The sequence below is a fragment of the Brachycentrus maculatus genome, unplaced genomic scaffold (assembly GCF_059751285.1).
Source record: "Brachycentrus maculatus isolate JH-2025_06_01 unplaced genomic scaffold, ASM5975128v1 h1tg000124l, whole genome shotgun sequence".
Classification (NCBI taxonomy): domain Eukaryota; kingdom Metazoa; phylum Arthropoda; class Insecta; order Trichoptera; family Brachycentridae; genus Brachycentrus; species Brachycentrus maculatus.
The window spans coordinates 206123-229293 of NW_028280877.1; the positions used below are offsets into that span (position 1 = coordinate 206123).

The 23171-nt window shown below is 31.5% G+C and overlaps 1 protein-coding gene across 2 annotated transcripts in view; it reads right to left on the reverse strand.

The window, feature by feature from the left end:
* The window catches only part of LOC148309402 (serum response factor homolog), a 209195-nt gene that overhangs the window by 185041 nt on the left and 983 nt on the right, over positions 1 to 23171 (reverse strand). The window lies entirely within an intron of this gene.

Here is a 23171-nt window from a genome sequence, read left to right on the forward strand (position 1 = left end):
AATAATATGAAAACTCCTATGATTGGAGATAATTCAGATTTGTGACCAAGTATTTGGACACACTCAAAATGTTAAAAGTGATTGATGTTTTTTACTTAAAACTCAGTTTTTGTATTGAAAAAAATAAGTTTTTCTTCGAAATAAATATATTAGTATGTATATGTTTTCTAGTACTCCCGTAAAAGCAAAACGATCACAATTCGGCCATTAATTAAATATTAGTGATTTTACACTCTAATGTTTGGTTAATATTACCCTGGACTGGTATCTGAAGCGCAGGAGTGATCACCTTGCCTTCATGTAAGTAACGATCAAGATAACACTGCGTCAATACGATTCAATGCCCTATGCACATTGGGTGCGGAAAAGGGTTGGAAGAAAAAAAGTATGTATATGAGTATGGTACACATAAAAGACAAAAAAAAATTTAATTCATAAAATAATATTTGAAGTTTTAATCAACTTTTAACTTTTTATAGATAAGGAATTAATTAGTTTTCTATAAATAATAAAAAAAGGTCAGTAAGTCAATGAAAGATTAAAGCGCATATTAACGTTTTATTACAATTTTTTATTCATATGAATTGCTATTTTTACCCAAATATGTAAACTTATCCGTTCTACGACAGATTCTTACAGAAACAGGTTGGTATTTTCTTCATGTCTCACAATTATAATAACAGATCAAAATTAACGGAAAACGAGCTTATTCTAATCTCTTAAAAGGGCTTTAAGAGGTGAGTCCGCATCAAAAGTTGACTTAACCCTTTCCGGTCCCCCAAAATTTAAAAAAAATCTAGGTAGACAGTTACATTCCAATTGGAAAAATCTTTTGTCCTCTGCTCCACATACTGTTGTAATAGATACGAGAGACAAAAATGTAAGCTTGGAATTTAAATAAATAATACTTATGATGAAAAATATTTCGAATAACATCCGACATGGGACCTAAGAGCAAAAATTTTTTGGTATGACTTTATTACCATTTGAAGATTTTACTTTTTTGCTCTAGAAAATGTGAATTGTTCATTAAAAATGTCAAATGCAAGCTCAATAAACAAACCGTATTCATAATATCGTAGGTACTAAGTTTTCTACGTAGGTACTTAGTTTTGATAATTATGAAAATTGATGGAAAATACTTTTGGATCAACCTGTCAGATGTTCAAATATTACGTGAATAAAATAAGGAAGAAACCCGAGTTGAGTACATGAAACCGTAAATAAAATACGCATTATGTTAAAATGGTTGGAATCTCTTATAACATTTAGTACACGACTCGAGTAATTGTGGCACAGAGCCAAAGAAAGTGTGCAAATATCCATTTTGCGAGTAAAATGAACGCTGCGTCGAAATTAAACACTTTCGAGTCCACAGACATTGAAATATTATGACATTTTATTTATTGTTTCGGCATTAATTTTGTGGTAAGACATATTACAATGATTAAAGAAAACACTTGTTTTTTACCACTTGAGTTTTATTATAGACTACATGTTTCAGAAGTTAAACTTCCATCATTCAGGTCTGTATAATAACTAAAATATAAAATTGTTCTATAATAATAATAATTATTCTATTAATATATATATTAATAAATAATTATATATTAATATATATATATATATATATATATATATATATATATATATATATATATATATATATATATATATATATATATATATATATATATATATATATATATATATTTGATAAAAAATATACTGGCCAAACTGCGAGAAATTTAAAGATTAGAATTTAAGAACATCATAGCGGTCTTGTTAGTAATTATTTTTCGGAATTTGCAAATCACATAATAGATACTAATCACTCATTTCACTGTCATAAATTAAAATTATTACACCTAAATTCTAATAATAATTTATTGAATAATATATTGTTTCAAAATTCTTCACCTTTGCTTTCCATTTTTCCTTTGATTTCAAACTCCGTCCCTTGACTAACCCCTTCCCCTTACTTTCCCCTCTCCTTATTTATAGAACAATTTTATATTTTAGTTATTATACACACTTGAATGATGGAAGTTTAACTTCTGAAACATGTAGTCTATAATAAAACTCAAGTGGTAAAAAACAAGTGTTTTCTTTAATCATTGAAATATTATGACCGCAAACAAAACAGCATTGTATCGAACACAAATAATATTATACTCTTAACCCCATAGTTTACTTCTAACCACCGTTTCATTAAAAAAATTACATTACATCTAAATGGAAACGTGTAAGTTTTGTACTGACATTTCTTGGTGGAACTGGATTTCATACAATAAAACAACAATTATCTAGTTTTTTTTCCATTTTATTTTATTTGACCAGTGACCGAGTTCCCCAGTCTGATGATATCGGTAACGATGAAACCCGATCACTGGTCAAATAAAATACAAGTGGAAATGTACTCTATGTTATATACAGGGATTGAAAACCACGAATTAATATAATTTTCTGACAAAATTACTTTAAATTTAATGAACTTAAGTAGTGTATTACAATAATAATTACATATAAGTTATGGTTAAGTTTCTAAGTAGGATTTTATAATTTGTATAATTCGTTTGTAGCAAAAAATATGGTATTATAACATAAAAAAGATACTCAGGTTGTTTTCCGTGAGTGTCTTTCACTCTCTAACCCTTATTCGCATTCAACGGTGCATAGAGTATTGTGCAGCGTGTGTAAACAATGTAATCTTAATTAAAAAAGAAGAAAAAAAGAAGGAAAAGTAATCAGCATTATATCAAGCCCCGCGCTCCATAAAGGATATTAAATTAAAATGTTAGATTGAAAAATAATTTATTTACAGACATGTTTTATTTTGACCCCGCTGGGATTGGAACCCGAGACCTCTCGCATAGTAGACAAACGCTGACTTGAGTTTACTTACAAAAAAATCTTATATCTAGCTGCGAGATATTTATATGGATAAAATAAATTCATTACATCTCGAGGAAGACCAAAGAATTTATGGGTGCTACAGAAACATACATGATTCGAAGGCATGGCCTAGGTGACGTTATATATGATAGAAGGACCTACAACCTGAGGACAAAGAGAGCAGACCCCAACAGTCCACAAAGACAATAAGTTGAGATGGAGCCAGGAAGAAGAATAAGTTCATTAAAAATGTTCATTGGCAAAAAACGTCCTGGTTCAGCATACAAGGGCATTGGATGCGTACTACAGTTATTATACTGTTCACAGTTATTTTACCTGTATTTTTTTTGCAGTATAAATAATTTTAAAAATTTAAGTACTTATATAAAAAAAAACAAAAAAATAGAGGTGAACATTTTTTAAAATTATTTGTTTGACAGTATAAATAATTAAAAAAAAAAATCAAAATAAAAACTAGAGGTAAAATAACTGTGAACAGACTGTACCTTGGAGCGTTCGACAAGATCAAATACGATACAGTCTGTTGTGTGAAGCGATGTTCGTTGTGTGAGTCACGTAATGGACAAACAGAATGTTCGTTGTGCGCGGCGTTCGTTATTCGAGACATCACTGCAATATTATGCGATGAAAAAGCACTATGAGCTTAGCGCAAAGAACACTCCATGGATGCAAAGTAATCACTGAAAATTATATCAAAAGCAGATAAAATTTAATATGCTGCATTATCTCACGACCAAATCTGACAACAGCGCATCTACACATACATTCCCACGATCTTGCTCTATGACCGAGTCATTTTTTGCATACAAAATCACCTCGGGGGCACCGAGTTCACGAGTCGGCGCGGTTCATAAATTCGACTGCACGAAGAAAATTCACATTGTGCAACAAACGAATCGTAAACTTGTAAAATGTAAATATAAAAAAAACAATATTAAGGCTTAATATACGATAAATCGCAAACTTAGTTTTCTTTAAACCCAGGTAACATTTGACGTAATTATATTTTAGCTTGAAACACATTTTTTTTATTGAAAAAATCAAGTTTTTCTTTGCAATAAATATACAGTTTTTAAAAGAAAACGTTATTGAAAGGAATGGAGAAAAAAAAATGGTGTAAACATTTTTTTTTAAGAATATATATTGCATATGATTTTTTTAGAATAAACCATATATTGAAAAAAAATAACTGCTTACCTTACAAAATTTATTTTCTTTTCAAAACCATATATACAGTATCTACTCAATGAATTAGGGCCACGCAGAATTTCGCGCAATTTCTCAATTCAAACAGGAATAACTCAGAGAAAACCTTGAATAAAACAACATTGAATTTTATTTACACATGAACACTTTATTACGCTTAAATTATGCATATATTTTCATATAAATATAGTTAGTATTTAGTATTTCCATCTTTGGCAGAAATAACTGCCTCAATTCTTTTTGGCATACTTAAAATGCACTGTTTTATCATGTTTTTTATTTCTTCGTCTTCTGATCAAATTTTTTGAATATTTTTTTTTAGACAGTCTACTGTCGGATTTGGAAATGAGTATACCTTATTTTTTAACATGCTCCATACGTTTTCTATAGGATTAAGGTCCGGAGAATTTCCAGGCCAGGGGAGCAAAGGCAGATTTTTGTTAGACAAAATTTTTATTATTGATTTAGCCCGGTGGCAAGGTGCCCCATCCTGCAAGGTGTATGGACCTTCTGTTGGGTCGAGTGTATGGTAGAAGGGCAATGAAATTCGTTCGAGGACCTGATTATAGGAATTTTGGTTCATTGTTCCTTCCACGAAAAACAACGGCCCAGGTAAATTGTTAATAATACATGACCATATCATTGTTGCAGGGGGGTGTTTGATAACTTTTACCGCACAGGCCTCATTGTAACGTTCCATTGGTGTTTTCCTGACGAATCGACGGCTCTCTGTCACGGCTTCTAACCGGCACTCATCACTAAAGATGACCTGAAAAATAATGAAAATTTAAGTTTAATTCAAATATATAAGTTTATTTACTAAAATGATATGTTGAAAATTCAATTTAAATAAATACCTTTTTCCAATCATCTACCGAGTAATTTCGATGTAGCCTGGCCCATTTTAATCGATCCGCTTTCATTCGTGGTGTCAATTTTGGTACTTTTACAGGGCGCCTGCATTTCAGATTTACTTCGTAAAGACGTCGCCTCAGTGTTGATACCGATATATTTATACCCTCTTCTTCCAATTTTATTTTTAATGTTTTTGCTGATGCACTACGGTTTTCTAAGGCACTTTGAAAGATTTTTCGATCAGTCCTCGGTGTTGTTTTTCTAATCCTACGACAGTTCTTTCGCCGATTGCTGGTGGCGGGTGACTGATTTTTTATTGATTTTGAAATTCTGTCCACTGTTTGACGAGAAACGTTTTCTTTTTTTGAAATTTCTCTATTAGATAGTATTCCTAATTTCAGTAGCACTATAACACTAGACTTTTTTTCCTCAGAAATGTCTTTACTTTTTCCCATTTTGTCCTTTTCAAAAAAAACACTTGTGTTTACAAATTTTTTTTATACTTTACGAACTAAAATTAAAAATTAATTTTTTTTCACAAGACACGATAACTATATAACCTCTCTAAACAAAACAACAACCAGAACTCAAGAAACTTCACTAATAAATGAGATAGGACTATTTTTTGAACTTTCAACTATCTGTCTACCTGGGCTAATTAGGGACCTTTCTCAGAAAAAGGGTTTAAAATTTTGTAAAGGCTTAAATAATCCAGGTATATTTTACATATTATTGAAGGTAATATACATGATATTAGATGTCAATAGAAAACTTAAAGTATTTATGTAAAATAAATATAATAATCCAAAGGATTTCAGAGTATTCATAAAAATAATGGGTGGCCCTAATTCATTGAGTAGATACTGTACTTAGTTGCTTCATTTTATTTTATAAAATGTAGTTTCACCAAGAAATGTCAAGTCAAGACTTATATCTAAAAAAAAGGGAAATTGTAAAATAAATACATTAAAAAATATATATGTATGTTAGTTTTTTGAAGAAAACCTTATTTTATCAATGCAAAAATAATAAATAAAAGGCCAGAGTAGAGTTATAGTTATTTTCGTAACGTAGTTAAAGCATATTTATTGTAACTGCAGACAGTTGGTAGAATTCCATATTGAATTGTAGGGTAATATATCCAAGATAAAACAAGGTTTTTGTTGGATTGAATTCTACATTAATTTATGTATATCTTAATACGTGACGCGTTTCGTATTCTTAGAACATTATCAAACACTCTGCGTTTGACACTCTGTGTTTGATAATGTCCTAAGAAGACGAAACGCGTCACGTATTAAGATATACATAAATAAATGTAGAATTCAATCCAACAAAAACCTTGTTTTATTTTGGATATATTACCCAACAATTCAGTAGTTAAAGCATATTGAAAAGGAGAGATGGCGAACCTTTTTGAGCCTGAATGCCAAAAAAAATCAGTCGCGTGCCACATGCCATTGAAATAAAAGTGCATCAAATGTTTGTGTTACTTCAGATTTTTAATGTAAACAAACCATTAATTAATACATCGAGAAAAATAATTTTAAAAAGTACTTATTAATAGCAAAATAAAATGAATAAATAAAAAACAGACTTAACAAAAAGATGTAAAACCCTTAAAACTTCATTATTATTGAGATTTATGTTGTTGGATGCTAGATGTCAAATTTTTCATATCGGGTTCATAGCTGAAAGCTTTAAATACAATACAAGCAGTAGTTCTTTCTTCTGTAAGTCAAATTTATTTGAAATTTTGTATAATCACTTTTATTTTTTTCTCTACATTCGAAAGGAAAGTTTAACGGAAGCCAACACAGGGCTTGTTAGAAATAAAACAGCATTTTTAACCGATTGATTGTCAATCCGTATTGTCAGGAAGCTTAAGTTACCGTACAATAGAATAGAGGTAAAGGAAAAGTCATCTACACGACGCAATTAACGCATCGCCTTTGCAGTAGTCGCCCAGGTGTGGCAGCGTTGGGAGGCGCAGATCGCAATCTACACACTATCGCGTACTGTGCCATCTCTACTTCAAGTACTTAGTACTCTGAGGAAGAATTGACAGGAGTGACTTTTTTCACTAGTCTTACATCGTTTAGGATTTTAATTTACAAACAGCACAATTTTTTTTTCTTTATTTAGCTTTAATTTTTTTTTATTTATTTAAGGTTTACTTAGTTAATACCGCTGTTTCTTAAAATTTATTGGTATCACAATATTACAATAGATTTTAAGTAATAATGGTATTTACTAAGTAAAACTTAGAAACACATCACAAAGTGACTGCCGAATCAATTAATGAGCTTATATTTCATATTATTTTTTGACATCTCATCAAAGATGATGAAGAATATGGAAGTCTGGGCATTTACGGGGCTGACGACCGTCATACGCTGGTTTAAGTGATCACTTAACACACGTGTAACGTTCACCAATTCTATCCATTCTTGACAACCACACTACTCCAATTCTTGGAAGTTCTATATTTGTATATAGGAACCAATTTCGAAACGTTGTTCTTGAATCATTAGAACTTCACTGGAGACATCTATTGGTGAGATATTCAGACTTCCATATTCTTCATCATCTTTGATGAGATGTCAAAAATAATATGAAAATAACTCCTATAATTGGAGATAATCCAGATTTTGTGAACAAGTATTTGAACACACTCAAAATGTTTATATTTTGAAATGCTTATATTTCATTTCATACAAACTATTTATTCAACTTAATTTACATCGTATGTATATTTCATCTTCTTACAGTATAAAAAACATGTATTTTTAAAATCTTTCGGACATTCAGGCATCACATCATACATTTTACTAACCCTTATACATTACACAATTCTGCGATTCTGTTTTTTTAATGGCATTCTTATTTTAGCCTTATTTAGAAATAAGTGCTAGAGTAATATGTTTATGAATTTATTTTATTTAAAACCAGTTAATTTTTTTAATTTTAATTTAAGAAATTTCTAGGCAAAACGAGTGTTTTTGCCAAGAATTTTCAATAAAAAAAATACCTGATATCATAGTCACTTTAAAAATAATGAGTAAATCCACTCACGAGTAGGTATAGGCTATAAAACTTAATAATGTTGAAGCCTGAGTAGGGCCATGATAAGCGGTGTTGCATAAGGCGTAGCTAGATTACAGAATCACTTAGACGTAAGGTAATTTAACAAAAAAAATCGCTACTAATTACGCTACAAGGTGGCTACAAATAATTATAAGAGTAAATGAGGAATGTAACAGATAAGCGATTGAAATTACGATTTATCAATTTTTCCTAGGTAAACCAGACCCTTAAAGTGACAGCTGTTTCGTCCTCTGAAGGTATTTGCAGGGCTGTCAATTACCGATAATAAACTCAGCCATGTTATCAATTAACATTCCTCGGATTCTAAGGACATCGGTAACCATGTGAATTCTGTAACACTCGTACATCGTCCTGTTATACACGCGTTTTTATATCAGCGTTGGTCTGCGGCCATGTTTTATTTATAAACTCTTCGTATGTAACCATTAGTATTGAAAATATTTATACACAAATGTTTTTAATATATATCATTACACACATTTGTTATTTTATATTTAAAAGCATTTAAAGTATGAAATTTTGTAATAATTGTTATTTTTATTTTCTATTATTTTTTTGTTTGTAAATAAAAAATAATATTGACACTGGCAGAAACATCCTTTCACTGGGTGACTGCCAAATAAATAATTTTGAAAAAAAAAATAAAAATAAAAAATAAAAATAAATAAATAAAATAAAAAAATATATATATATATATACATTATTCATACAACATTTTCCAACCCTTATCCGCACCCAATGGTGCATAGGGCACTGCATCGTATTGACGCAGTGTTATCTTGATCGTTACTTATCCAAAAGCAAGGTGATCACTCCTGAGCTTCAGGGATCAGGTCCAGGGTAATACTAAATAATTTCTGGAGTATTAAATCACTAATATTTATTTTCATTAGCCTCCTGGGAATCAAACCCGGGACCTTCAGCACGGTATCGAAATACGCTAACCATAACACCACGGAGGTGGACAAACCATGTAAGTATAAATGAAAAAATAAATTTACATTTACGAAATTTGAGTGTGTCCAAATAAATATTTTCAGGCGTTTTCCAGTATGTAAAATAATCCGGTTAGGATCTTGCGTACATCCAAATAAAAGGTCTCTGCTAAATAAAAACGTTCTAAATCCAACCACAAACAGCTCTAGTGAACTCACACGTACAGTGTCACGAGATTAATGATACATGTAGGAGTTTAAAAAAAATTAGTAGTATGGATGTGAATGTTGGAAGAGGCGAAGATTGTTTGCAAAGATAGATTGGTGTGGCATACTATTCTCTCTGCCTACCCCTGCGGGGAAACGTCGTGATGGTTAGTTAGCCAGTGAGTTAATAATTGAGAATATGGAGTAATTAAATTTGAATCGTTCAGGCGCCATGCAAGTATAATAAAAGCGTTAAATTGTATTTATCAAGTAGTTAAATATGTTTAGCAAAATTGACAATAATTATTTAATGGTGTCAACTCGATCACCGTTAATGCAAATATTAGCAATTATCGACAGTTTATCACATAATTGAATCAATCCAAGATATCGTTACCGCATGTAATATAAGTAGGGTGTGACGCCTGATTATTGTCACCCTACCAATGAATGACAGTCTACCTATAATTGGCATAGCGAGATTAAAAGAAAGAATACTTCTTCTTCATGGGTCCATCCCAACTTATCGTCTTTGCAGACTGTTGGGGTCAGCCCTCCTCGTCCTCATGTTGTAGGTCCTATACAGCATCACCTAGGCTATGCCTTCAAATCATGTTATCTTTCTGTAGCGTCCATGAATTTTTTAGTCTTCCTCTAGATTTCTTTCGAGGAAGATCCATGGCGATCGCCTGGTTTACAATATGTTCTGGTTCTCTATGTCCTATGTGCCCATTGCACATCTTTTGCTTTTCCTCTACCTTACTATTGATGGCTGTTACAGCCAGGCTTCCATGAATGCGTGAACTCTTTATTTTGTCCCTTTTGAAGGGACATTCATTGTCCGTTAAAAGAAAGAATACTAAAATATGAATTTTTCCGTATTACCGTAAAAATAACTATAAATAAAATTTATAACCACGTAGATACTTTACAACTTAAAAACAACTAAAAACTATTTTTAAAATTTTTTAAAAAAAATTCAATTTCGTCATACTTTTTTTTTTTTTTGTTCGCCTCCGTAGTGTAATGGTCAGCACGCTCGGCTACCGTTCTGGAGGTCCCCGGTTCGATTCCCCGGGGGGGGGGGTCCCTGAAGCGGAGGGCTGATCACCTTTCCTTCATGTGTAAACGATCAAGATAACTCTGCATTTATATGACACAGTGCCCTATGCACCATTGGGATTCGGATAAGGGTTTTATTTTATAAATATATATATATAAAAATACATATATATATATATATATATATATATATATATATATATATATATATATATATATATATATATATATATATATATATATATTTATATATATATATATATATATATATATATATATATATATATATATATATATATATATATATATATATATATATATATATACATATATATATATATATATATATATATATATATATATATATATATATATATATATATATATATAAATATATATATATATATATATATATATATATATATATATATATATATATATATATATATATATATATATATATATATATATATATATATAAAGGATATACATACTTGTGTATGTAAATGTGAGTATGATTTTTTGTTTTCGGTGTTTATTCTCTGATTCAACGATTACATAAGAACCCGATGACATTCTCCTTCATTAGCAGTTTACCGGGGCTTTTTTTGACTATTTTGGACTATTTTTTTCTACGCCATAAAAAAACTAACATAAAACTCCATTATAATTTCCTCATAAGCGTAGATCTGATAAACGTTCATTTCGGCGTGTCGATAATTTGTAGGATTGTGAAACGATCTAGTTGGTCGAGTCGTTCGTAGGGCCTACGTAGGTCAGTTTTTCCCACGCCATCGGGCCCAGGCCGAGTGTGGGCCCGTCCCAGGGCACCGGGCGACCCGATCTCTGTTGTCTCGACAAATACACACTGGACGGCGTTAATCTTGACACTTTTGCCCGACGCTCGAACAAAATACGGCACCGAGTAAGAACACTGTCAAATTTATCACACTGCTTCAGAGAGATCGCCACACCAATAAATCTTTGCAAACAATTTTCGCCTCTTCCACATTCATGATTCGAATCCGGAATCCAAACTTCAGCAGGGTACCCAAACGCGCTAAACACCATACTTCAAAGGCACAGTTTAGCCAAACGTATTGTGATTAATAATAATCTATTTCTTGAATGTTTTCCGCAGATACTTTGTGGCACATTTTATAAACTTTGTTTTAACCACTTTTTTACTAATACAATTTAACCTACCGGTTTCGACAAGAACCTGATGATGACAAGGTTCTTGTCGAATCCGGTAGGTCAAATTGTATTAATAAAAAAGTGGTTAAAACAAAGTTGTTTAATCTTATACAGTTTAGTAATAATCTAAACAACCGGTGGGTATATATGAGCAGATGCGTGAATGTGGCAGAGGCGAAGATGGTCTGCAAAGAGAGATTAGTGTAATATTATTTTCTCTCTCCCTATTCTGTCAATAGTTTAAAATATACTTTATTCAGTTGGTCTGGGTTTTTTTTTACAAGCAAGATGCACCGCTTAAAAAGAACCTTTGTGGGTTATAATCATTTAAAAAATGCTTTAAACATTAATAAAAACATTATAAAAATGATTATAAATTAATGTGAAAGCTAAAAACATGAAAATATTATACAAACCAGTTGAAAGTTTAATAAAGAAAAATACCTGACGTTAATTTTGTAAAAATAAAATTGAGTGATAAATTTTGCATGTCAAAAAAATATTACATCTAAAAGAACTTTACTATGCAGAAGTAAAGAATTAAATACAACTGAAATTTTGAGTGCAACTTTCTTAGATTTTTCACATCATCGAGACGTCATCATCACTTCTTGCAGACTCTTCGGAGGGCAGTGCAGTGTCTGCGTGAATTAGATTTCAAATAAGTAAAAATAAACTTTTCTACACTTTGCTTGGGACCAAAGATAAGCTGGTAGACATGCAGTTATTCTATAATCTATGGTGAAACTAGGAAACATCCCACTGGCTCCATTACCTTATGTAAACACTCGGAAATGCATACAAATATATGGTGTTAACAACCTGTTCTATATTTCAGTAGTCATCTATACGACTACACGGTAACCAAAAACTATGGTAAATTAATAACTTTTTTTTGACATTTCAATATAGATGAAGAAGAATATGTAAGTCTGGGTATTTACAGGGCTTGTGACCTGTCATAGATTGGTTAGCTAGTTAGTTGGTCGGGGTCACGTTTTTACCTGGCACATGTGTATATAAAAAGACGCGTGTATTCGAATGCAACGTTGTGTCAACATTTCAAAGCAATCGGATTATTACTTTAGGAGTTTCAAGATAAACGAACATTTAAATTATTGACATCTCAGCATAGATTAAAAATAACATGTAAATGTGGGTATTATGACCTGCCATAAGCTGGTTAAGTGATCACTTTACATACGTGCAAAATTAACCATTCTACCCATGATTGACAACCACACTACTTCAACTTTTGGAACTTCTATACATATGATCAATCTCACGACACAATATATATGAGTTCACAGTAGCCATCCGTGTTGGACTGAGGAAGCTTTTATTGAACCGAGACCCTTTTATTTGGATGTATGCAAAATTCAAACAACAAAACCCATTTTTTAATAGTGGTATTTAAGTGATTTTTTTTTAATTTGTGGCAAGAATGGACAAGACAATATATTTCGATATTTTTTTATACGAGCTAATCGCGTCTTCACCATTTTATCCGTAATTTCTAACTTGTTTTTCCTTTATTTATAATGATACATTTTTTAACTATTTCATCTGTCTTTTTATATTTTATCTTTGTGGTAATACCTATCCATTTTAATTTAAATTTCACTTGGTAAACATCACTGTTTCCATAAATGCCACTATGAAAAAATAGGTATTTACAAAGTAAAATTTAAATAAAAAATAATATGTTGTTTTAAGGGCTCATTGTTACAGTTCGTCGTGTATTGTGAAGAGTGTGTGAGAATTTAGTTTGGCAGAAGTTATCTATTTAAGTAAGTGATTCGAGTATATGTAGAGAGTAGGCTCCGTAGGTGAGTGGGTGGGAACTAGCTGAACCTTAGAAAGGGTACGCGGTTCAAAACCCGAAATGTATAGCGATACTGAAGTTCGAAGATGATGACTATTGCGTCAAAAATTTAAAAATGGTTTAAGGAAGAAAAAAATAAGAAAAATTACCGCCTTGCACACAGGTTGTCAAAGTGTGGCTCCCGACCCGCATGCGGCTCTTTGACCCCCTTAAAACTTTAAGTGTAGGTGCCTTTTAAATTTACCAACCCTCGGAGTTGGCCATTTCGCGTAATAATAACAATATAATAAAATAACAATTACTTATATGTTTTTTCCAGATAAATTTTATTTGAACAGCGTCCTGGTGTCGTTACGACGAAACCCAGTCGCTGGTCAAATAAAATTTATGTTGAAAAACTATATAGTTTTATTTTTGTCTATAAAATACAGTTCCACCAAGAAATTATAATAATATTAAATACTATAAATAGCGTAAAAGCTCTTTCTGCTGATTCAGTTAAGAATGTGCTAAATATCCATTTTTTATTGGTTGTCTCTAGTCACGATCAATTGAGGATTTTAACTATCTAATTTACCATCACACCGCTTTCTCGAATAGGTATCTGAGCCCACCATCCACCCGCAGCAGTTATAGAGTCCTGAGGGACTCTCTGTCAGCTGCACATAGAGGAAAATCTTCAAAATATTTCTGAAGAAATAAATATTGCTCTATTCAATTAATGAGGGGGGAGGAGTATGTACGGACAGAGGCCGACACTTCGTCCCCACCCCTCGGGATAGAATAAAACCCCTACATCACTGTCTTTGGAAACGTTCTTCGGCTTTTCCACATTCTTAAATCTCCTCATACGTACCCGCCGATTATTACGACTCCTAACATGACCACTTTCAGAAATTTTACATAATTGATCATGCCAAGTTTTCCCCGTCTTTTTCATCTCCTATTTCCAACATCACTTGCCTCATAAATTTGTTTTACTATTTTTTCTTCACTCATTCGATTCACATGCACAAACCATCTCAACACACCCCTCTTAATTTTATCAATAATGGTTATCTCGGCCTTGCATTCTTTCCATATATCACACTATTCGAACATCACTTTTGAACATTTTTGTATACTTATGTAATAATTTTTATCAGATCTTTTCGAGTCGTTTTTCGAAAAATCAATTATGAATTACGCTTCAGTACACAATGGAGTTCTGGTTCCAACCCTTATGTACGGAAGCGAAGCATGGAGTTGGCAAAAGAAGGATGAAAGCAGACTGAATGCAGTCGAAATGCGATCCCTCAGACGAATGTGTGGCAAAACGATGTTTGATAGATGTTCGAATGATGAAATAAGGAAAGAATGTAAGGCTGAGATAAGCATTATCGATAAAATTAAGAAAGGTGTGTTGAGATGGTTTGGACATGTGGAGCGTATGAGTGAAGAAAGAACGGTTAAACAAATTTATGAGGCGAATGTAGTTGGAAAAAGAAGCAGAGGACGACCGAGGAAAACCTGGCACAATCAGGTATGTCAAATACTTGAAGGCGGCCGGGTCAGGAGTCGTAATAATCGTCGGGTATGTATGAGGAGATGCACGAATGTAGAAGAGGCAAAGAATGTTTGCAAAGACAGAGTGGTGTGGCGTTCGATTCTCTCTGCCTACCCCTGCGGGGAAGCGGCGTGATGGTTACTTAGTTAGTTAGTCTAAAAGCAGCATAGTAGATACCCGCCTCAAAAGGCCAGTTACCGTGCGTTTAACCCTTTTTCAATATGCCAAATGAAAAATAAACTGCACCCTTTAAAAATACAAACTCGAAAATCCAGACGAGGTCTGCGAATTTTTTTTATGGACCACATTACACAAAGAACAAAAATAAACTGGACCAAAATTGCGCGCAGAGTTTAATGTAAGGGGAGAAATTAAAAGGATGAATCGAATTTATACGACGGTATAATTTGGATATAGCACATAAAAATTACTCCGTAGTGTGGTGGTTATGCGACTGGCTTAGTGAGGAATCAGAAAGGTCAACATCAACACACATTTTAAAATAAAATAATAACTAATAATTTATGTATATATATATATATATATATATATATATATATATATATATATACTTATATATATATATATACATATAAGTATATATATATACATATATATATATAAGTATATATGTATTACGGCTCTTTAGGCATGGCCTGTGTAGAGCCGAATACTAACATGTTAATACAATTTTTATATATATATTTTTTTATTTGAAGCACTAACTTTGTGATTTTCCATTTTATAATGGATCTTTGTCAGACGGGAGGAATATTTAATTTAACATACTCAACCTGTAAAGGATTGTATTAGACTCGTTTTGTGTTTATAACAGCCGATACAATTAATATTTTCATTCATTATTCGTTTTTTTTGGAAAATTCGACTTCGAAAAAACGTTATTTTCGTATGTAGGCAGTGAATGACGTCACAGAAACGATGGAGTTATTTTGATGTTGGTGTCATTGCTAAATTATAGGCGGCTCTATTTGTTGATGTCTATGGAAAGAATTTGAAGAAAGAGTATTGTTTAATTATTTTTTTATAAATATACTAAATATTTTTCAAATGGAGAAAAAACCTTCAGGTTTTACCTAAAAAGTATTTATTATAAATATTTATTTTGAATACATTTTTAAACTTTAAAAACGATCTCCTGAAAATTCAAGTTATTTTTTATATATGACGTTTTTGGAGTGAGCGATATCACAACTTAATTTCGATACATTAGGGTTGGTACTACGACAGGATAGGAGTCAAAAAAGAAAGAGGAAAAACCGCGAAATAAAATCTTTAAATAAAATAATACAGGAAGCTTTTATTTCATAATCTTCAGTTTAATTGATGCCATAAACATTTTGGTACAAAACTACAGTTGAAGCTTACACGCAATTAAGTTTTCACAGCCTAACTTCGTATTTGTGAAGACGAAGATTAATCGCTGACCGAAGATTCATCGCTGACTGACGGTAATTTTGCCAGCAGAATTGCACATTGTAATCTCCGGTTAAAGGTGACCGGGATCAGACGAGATAGCGTAATGGAGTCTGACCAGAGTGCGTCTGGTACATTCCGCCGGAGAGGAGATATGTATTTTAAATTAGGAAAATTATGCGTTCCGAGATTTGAAATTAAATTGAGAATTTCGAACGCATTTGACAGAACGAAAGGGTGACCATGATTTCTTAAATAAAATAAATAAATTTAAAAAAATGTTTTTCTTTAAACAGTTTTTTTGCTAATAATGTAGACAATATTTTGAGTGTGTCCAAATACTTGTTCACAAAATCTGGATTATCTCGAATTACAGGAGTTATTTTCATATTATTTTTTGACGTCTCATCAAAGATGAAGAAGAATATGGAAGTCTGTGATTATAATCCAGGATTAGGACCTCACATACTAATAAAAGAGTTTCTGCTCAATAAAAAAGCTTCTTTTCATCTCACCAATAGATGTCTCTAGTGAAGTTCTAGTGATTCAAGATCAATGTTTCAAAATTGGTTCACTTATATAGTACTTTTAAGAATTTGAGTAGTGTGGTTGTCAATAATGAGTAGAATTGGTGAATGTTACACGTGTGTAAAGTGATCACTTAAATCAGCCTATGACGGTCGTCAGCCCCGTAAATGCCCAGACTTTCATATTCTTCTTCATCTTTGATGAGATGTCAAAAAATAATAATGTAGACCATTTACGATTTTCTCGTGTGTGAACAAACTTGTATACTTATTGAAAAGATTTTTTTTTAATTATTGCATTATGTACACCGTACGGTGTATGAAAACTATGTGGAATGTATCAAAACACTTGTCACAATGTATTTGAAAAAATAGTGACACAGAAATCCCTCACATAACGTTGAGATAGGTACTGCGTTATCGTAGGGAACTTTATAAGGCGTTAACCTTTTAAATGGTATTTTCACATTTTTACCAGCGGGAATGATCGAAATGAGCCATTATTACATCAAAATACCATTTAAAAACATTTATTTCATTAATTGATTCGGCAGTCACTTTGCGGTAAAACCTATCCATGTTTAATTAATGTTTTACTTAGTAAATACCACTATTTCTTAAAATCTACCGCGGCACGTGTTTCGATGCATTCCACACCGATATGGTGTTTGAAAATGATGCGGAATGCATCGAAACACGTGTCACAGTGGATTTTAAGAAATAGTGGTATTTACTAAGTAATACATCAATTAAAAATAAAACATTTACCCTACATAACGTTCTCTCCGATAACGCGGTACTTATCTCATCGTTATGGGGGGTTTACCGTATTTAACAACTAAAACTTGAATTAAAAACATTATTACTTCCCTGAATCGAATGAAGTGAAGTGTATAAGTATATACTTCTGAAATTTTGTAACTCCCATCATTTTGTACCAGAAGTGTGTTTAAAAGGTAACTATTACTTTTTCGGTGTTTGAGTATGACTTTCCTGTTTAAGTTTTTTATGTAACTAGCTAACTAACCATCACGCCGCTTTCCGCAGAGGTAGGCAGAGATAGTAGGACGCTGCACCAATCTGTCTTTATTCTCCTCATCTGATCACTTTCAAGTATTTGAAATACTCGATCATCCCAAGTTTTCATCGGTCTTTCTCTGCTTCTATTACCTAGTATATACTTCATTTCATACCAAATAGAGAAGATTTTTTATATGTTTAATTTAAGTTTTACTTGGTAAATACCACTATTTCTTAAAATCGTGCGGTGTTGCGGAATGATGCGGAATGCATCGGAACACGTGTCATGATAGATTTAAAGAACTAGTGGTATTTACCAAGTGAAAATTAAATTAAAAATGTAAAGATATTACCACAAAGTGACTGCTGAATCAATTAATGAAGTTTTTATTTATTTAATTTTAAAAAGCCCCTGAGAGCTAGAATTTGTTAAGAACATCAATAAGTATTTCACAGTGTAAGTATAAGTTCGTACGCGTGCATGAATCATATATTCCTGAGGTAATATCGGTAAATAAAGAAGTTCTTGTAACATTTTAAGATAGTCATTTTCAAACCGCAAAAATAACGCAATATTCTCGAGAAACTGAGTAAGTCATAAATAATAAAAAAAATATATTATTTTGATTTACTTAGTCAAAGAAATCAAATTACTTTCCATCATAAATATTTAATTTAGATTTTCGTCTATGGTGTCTGTAATCAAAGTCCTCTTAATTTATCCCAATCCAATGTTTTATCAGGAACTATATCACAATAGACCAGCGTTATCTTGACTGTAAATCACTTAAAGGCAAAGTGAGCAGTCTTATACTTCGGACACAAAATGCCGAACCCTCTTCTAGTGGAACGGAAGTTCTGTTGACGACAGTCAAAAATTCAGCTTCTCCTGAGGACTGTACGTGGTTTCCTCCCAGCAATGAGCAAACGCTGAGAAGTTCCTGATTTGCCCACACTACGGCTGTCCAAACTTAAAACACAGCCTAAGGGACAATTTTTGTGGTACGTTTTTTTTGCATTTTTGGACTAAGTAGAATCTACTTAGTCCAAAAATGCAAAACAAACGTACTACAAAAAAATGTCCCTTACTGTGTTTTGAGTTTGGACGACAGCCGACTAGATTATCCATCTTGTTCCTAACACATATTAAAATAAAACATATTTTTTAGTTAAAAGAAACAAAAATCCACTCAATGATCCTTAAACCTTGTAAATAATAAGCAAGGTAAATAATAAATGAAACTCTCATCTAAAAAAAGTCTTATACTTCATACGTCAGACCAGAGAAACATATTAAATTTTACAGTATAACAGCGCTCAAATATTAATGTTGACCCCTCCGCGAATCGAATCCGGGATTTCATGCACGGTAGCTAAGTGTGCTAACCACTACACCATGGGGGCGGACAAATATTTTACCAATTAAAATATACAGTTTGATATGTGATTATTTCAAAAATGTTCGTATCATTCAGTTATGTTCAGTACGGAATAATGAAAAATAAAAATGTAAATTAATCGATTTTTAATTAAAAACTAATAAAGGTAATGAATATGTAAATATCCGGTATTCATTTCATTCGATATTTTTAATTGATTTTAAATGTTTTAATAACTCAACTACGTGTTTATAAAAACGATGAAAGTCCAGTTTTGCGAATCTCGTAAATTATTAAATAAAAAAAACTTACAACTAGATCAACAGTACGATTATTTTTGTTATTTAATGAATACGTAATATAAATATGGATACATGTAAGTTTTCAATTGAATTTTAATATCATCTTGAATTAATACCAGTAACACAAAAATGTTATCTATTTTAGAGTAATTTAGCTAGTTATTTCGTCCGTTGTTTTAAACAATAATAAAAATGTATCTATTATCTAGTAAGTAATTTTGTTTATTTTCATCCGTTGTTATAATCAACAATAGAAATGTATGTATTGTTGAGTAATTTTGTTTATTTTCGTCCGTTGTAATAATCAACAATAGATATGCATTTATTATTGAGTAATTTTAACTATTTTCGTCCGTTGTAATAATCAACAATAGAAATGTATGTTTTATTGAGTCATTTTGTTTATTTTCGTCCGTTGTAATAATCAACAATAGATATGCATGTATTATTGAGTAATTTTAACTATTTTCGTCCGTTATAATAATCAACAATAAAAATGTATGTTTTATTGAGTCATTTTGTTTATTTTCGTGCGTTGTAATAAGAAAAATGTATCTATTATTGAGTAATTCTGTTTATTTTCATACGTTGTAATAACCAATAAAAAATATATTTTTTACTCAGAAGTTTTGTTAATTTTCGGCAGTTAATAATATTTTCAAATGCTGTCTTAAAGTTATCTTACAAAAATATAAAACTGTCTCATTTATATCGAGGCGGATTGATAAATTTATCGCTGATTCACAGTGAAAATATCAAATCAAAAACAATTGATAAAAACTAAAACGTAGCATTCATATCGACGACCTTTGGCACAGATAATTATAAGCTAAGGTAGTACTCGTTGCAATATTTTTCGCATTAAAAAGTTGCATTATAATTCGATAGAAATATTCAATCATTACGTGCAAGTGTCGCTATTAATTCAATTCAGCAAATTGAATTAAAGTTTTGCTTGATATTTCTTGATGTTATTCAACTATTGTATTTTGTCCGCCTCCGTAGTGTAATGGTCAGCACGCTCGGCTACCGTTCTGGAGGTCCCGGGTTCGATTCCCAAGGGGGGTAAAATAAATATTAGTGATTTTTTCACTGTAATATTTATTCAATATTACCATGGACTGGTACCTGAAGCGGAGGGCTGATCACCCTTCCTTCATGTGTAAACGATCAAGATAACACTGCGTTTATATGACACAGTGCCCTATGCACCATTGGGGTGCGGATAAGGGTTTTATTATATAATTATTATTATTCAACTATTGTATTATACAATTATATTAACTTGTAATAATGCGAAAGTAAAATTAAAATAGCTTTTTATGCTAGTAAATTTCACAAGTTTAAAGCAGTGTTTTTATTATATTTTAGTTTAAAAAAATAGTAAAGGAAAATGCATTCATTGTTAGGTCACTAAGTTTACTCGTTAAATTTGTTTATAATTTAATAACGTTGGAGTAAGAGTGCGCGGATTTTTTTTTAATTTTTGATATGTTTATTACTTTTAAATAAACAAACAAAACAAGAATAGGTAGGTTTGTGATCTAAAAATAATTCTATTTAATTTTAAAACAGATATCCGTCGAATTGTATACAATAAATGTACAGTTCGCTCACTCCTTTCAACAACGTCATATATCAAAAAACTTGATTTTTCAGGAGATCGTTTTTTAAGTTTCAAAATATAATACAATGTATTAAAAATAAATATCAAGCCACTTATTGAACTTTTCACTGTGCAACGGATCTTTTTAGGTAAAACCTGAATGCTTAATCTCCATTAGGAAAATATTTAGTATATTAAAAAAATAATTAAACGATACATTTTCTTCAAAATGCAAAAACAACACTTTCTGTCCTGTAGCGAGTAAATATTAAGTTAAAAATATGCCGCTTTTGCTGGGATATAGTACATTCCGAAAACATGCACTACTGAAAATTGACGATTTTTGATATATGACGTTGCTGAAAGAAGTGAGCGAGTTATCAATTATACAAATTATTAATATGGCATTAAAAATAATTTACGATTCTGTTATATTGATGACAATGCGGATAATTCTTCCAAGGAATTGAATTTAGTTAGGACAATTTTCTATAAATACAGACAGAAATATTGGATTAAAAAATATTTTCTTTACAAGATTTCGCCTGGCCATAAATACCCGCTTAATTTAGTAATGTTTATTTTCAAAGAAATATTAAATCAAAGTACATATTCGAAACGTTGAATAACAGCCAAAATGGCGTCATGGGATCGACTCCCGCCGGCTGGAAAATATTTTAATAATACCTTTTTTGATTAGTTCAGATTTTCTTAAGCATATTGATATACACATCATTTTTTATTTACCAGTCTAAACTTTTTTTTTTTAAATAGTAATATAACTTAAGGTTTAATACATTAATTTTCATATCACTTTTTTTTAGCTGGAACTAAAAGAAATGTAATATTTGTGTGTTTTGAAATCATTTTACTCTAAAATGCATATAAGTTATAATTAGTGCGACATGTATTCTATTGTTTGTCAATTTTCTAACACTCACTAATTGAAAAGTAAAGGCAACAGGTTGGTTATAATCTAAATTTAAGGTACACACTAAAACAAACCCACCCGGGAGTTCCAAATAATAAAAAAAATGGTTTGCATTTTATTGAAATTGAAAAAAACTACATTTTGTAAATTTTGTTTAAATGTATTTATTTTAAACTAATAACCCGCAAAGCGTCTATTTTAGAGGCTTGTCTACAGGTAGGATAGTAAAGATAGGGAAGGTAAATGTGAAAAATACATCACAAACACCTGGACCAATTGAAAATAAATCTTTCTTGAATTCATTTTGCAATTGGCGGGAATAGAACCCGCTACGCCAGTTTGGCAGCCGAGCATCTACCTAACATCGCCACGGCGTCTGTCGACATATTATTCGATACTCTGTAGTTTATTTATTTATTTTTCATCATACACATAATTATAAATTACAATTCACAATAATGCACCCTCACTGAGCTTTCCTGTGCCGAGGGCACGACTTGATATTATGAAAAGTAATGCTTGGTTTTTCAACAACAAAAAAGTTCGGCTGTCCAAACTCAAAACACAGTAAGGGACATTTTTTGTAGTAGATTCTACTTAGTACAAAATGCAAAAAGGTCCCTTACTGTGTTTTAAGTTTGGACAGCCGGGTTGTACTAATATTGAGATAAAAAAATATTTTTAAAATTGCGCATTAGTCTTGATTTTCTTACACTTGGTAAATGAAAATAATGGGTAAATATACTCCGATAAATTTAAGGTACACCGATGAAATTTAATCAAGTTTTTTTTAGATTTTCTAACACTCGGTAGTAAATTGTTATGGCTAAATTAAAGCTGATTTATAATGAGCTCTGTTTTATTATGGGCCTATTTGGCGTGACCAAAAGTTGAGTTCAGCCTAATAGATTTACGATCTCGTTAAATAAAATGAACACTGTTGATTGCGGCTCTCGAAAACATAAAAGAAAGTTGTACAATGCAAAACACCTATACCCGAAGTGAGCGCATCCACATGTCAAAACAGTACCGATTCCTAAATACAAGGACGCATATTTACGGACCCGAAATTATATTTTTGCACTATTATCGCACAAACGTCATGTGGGAGGTAT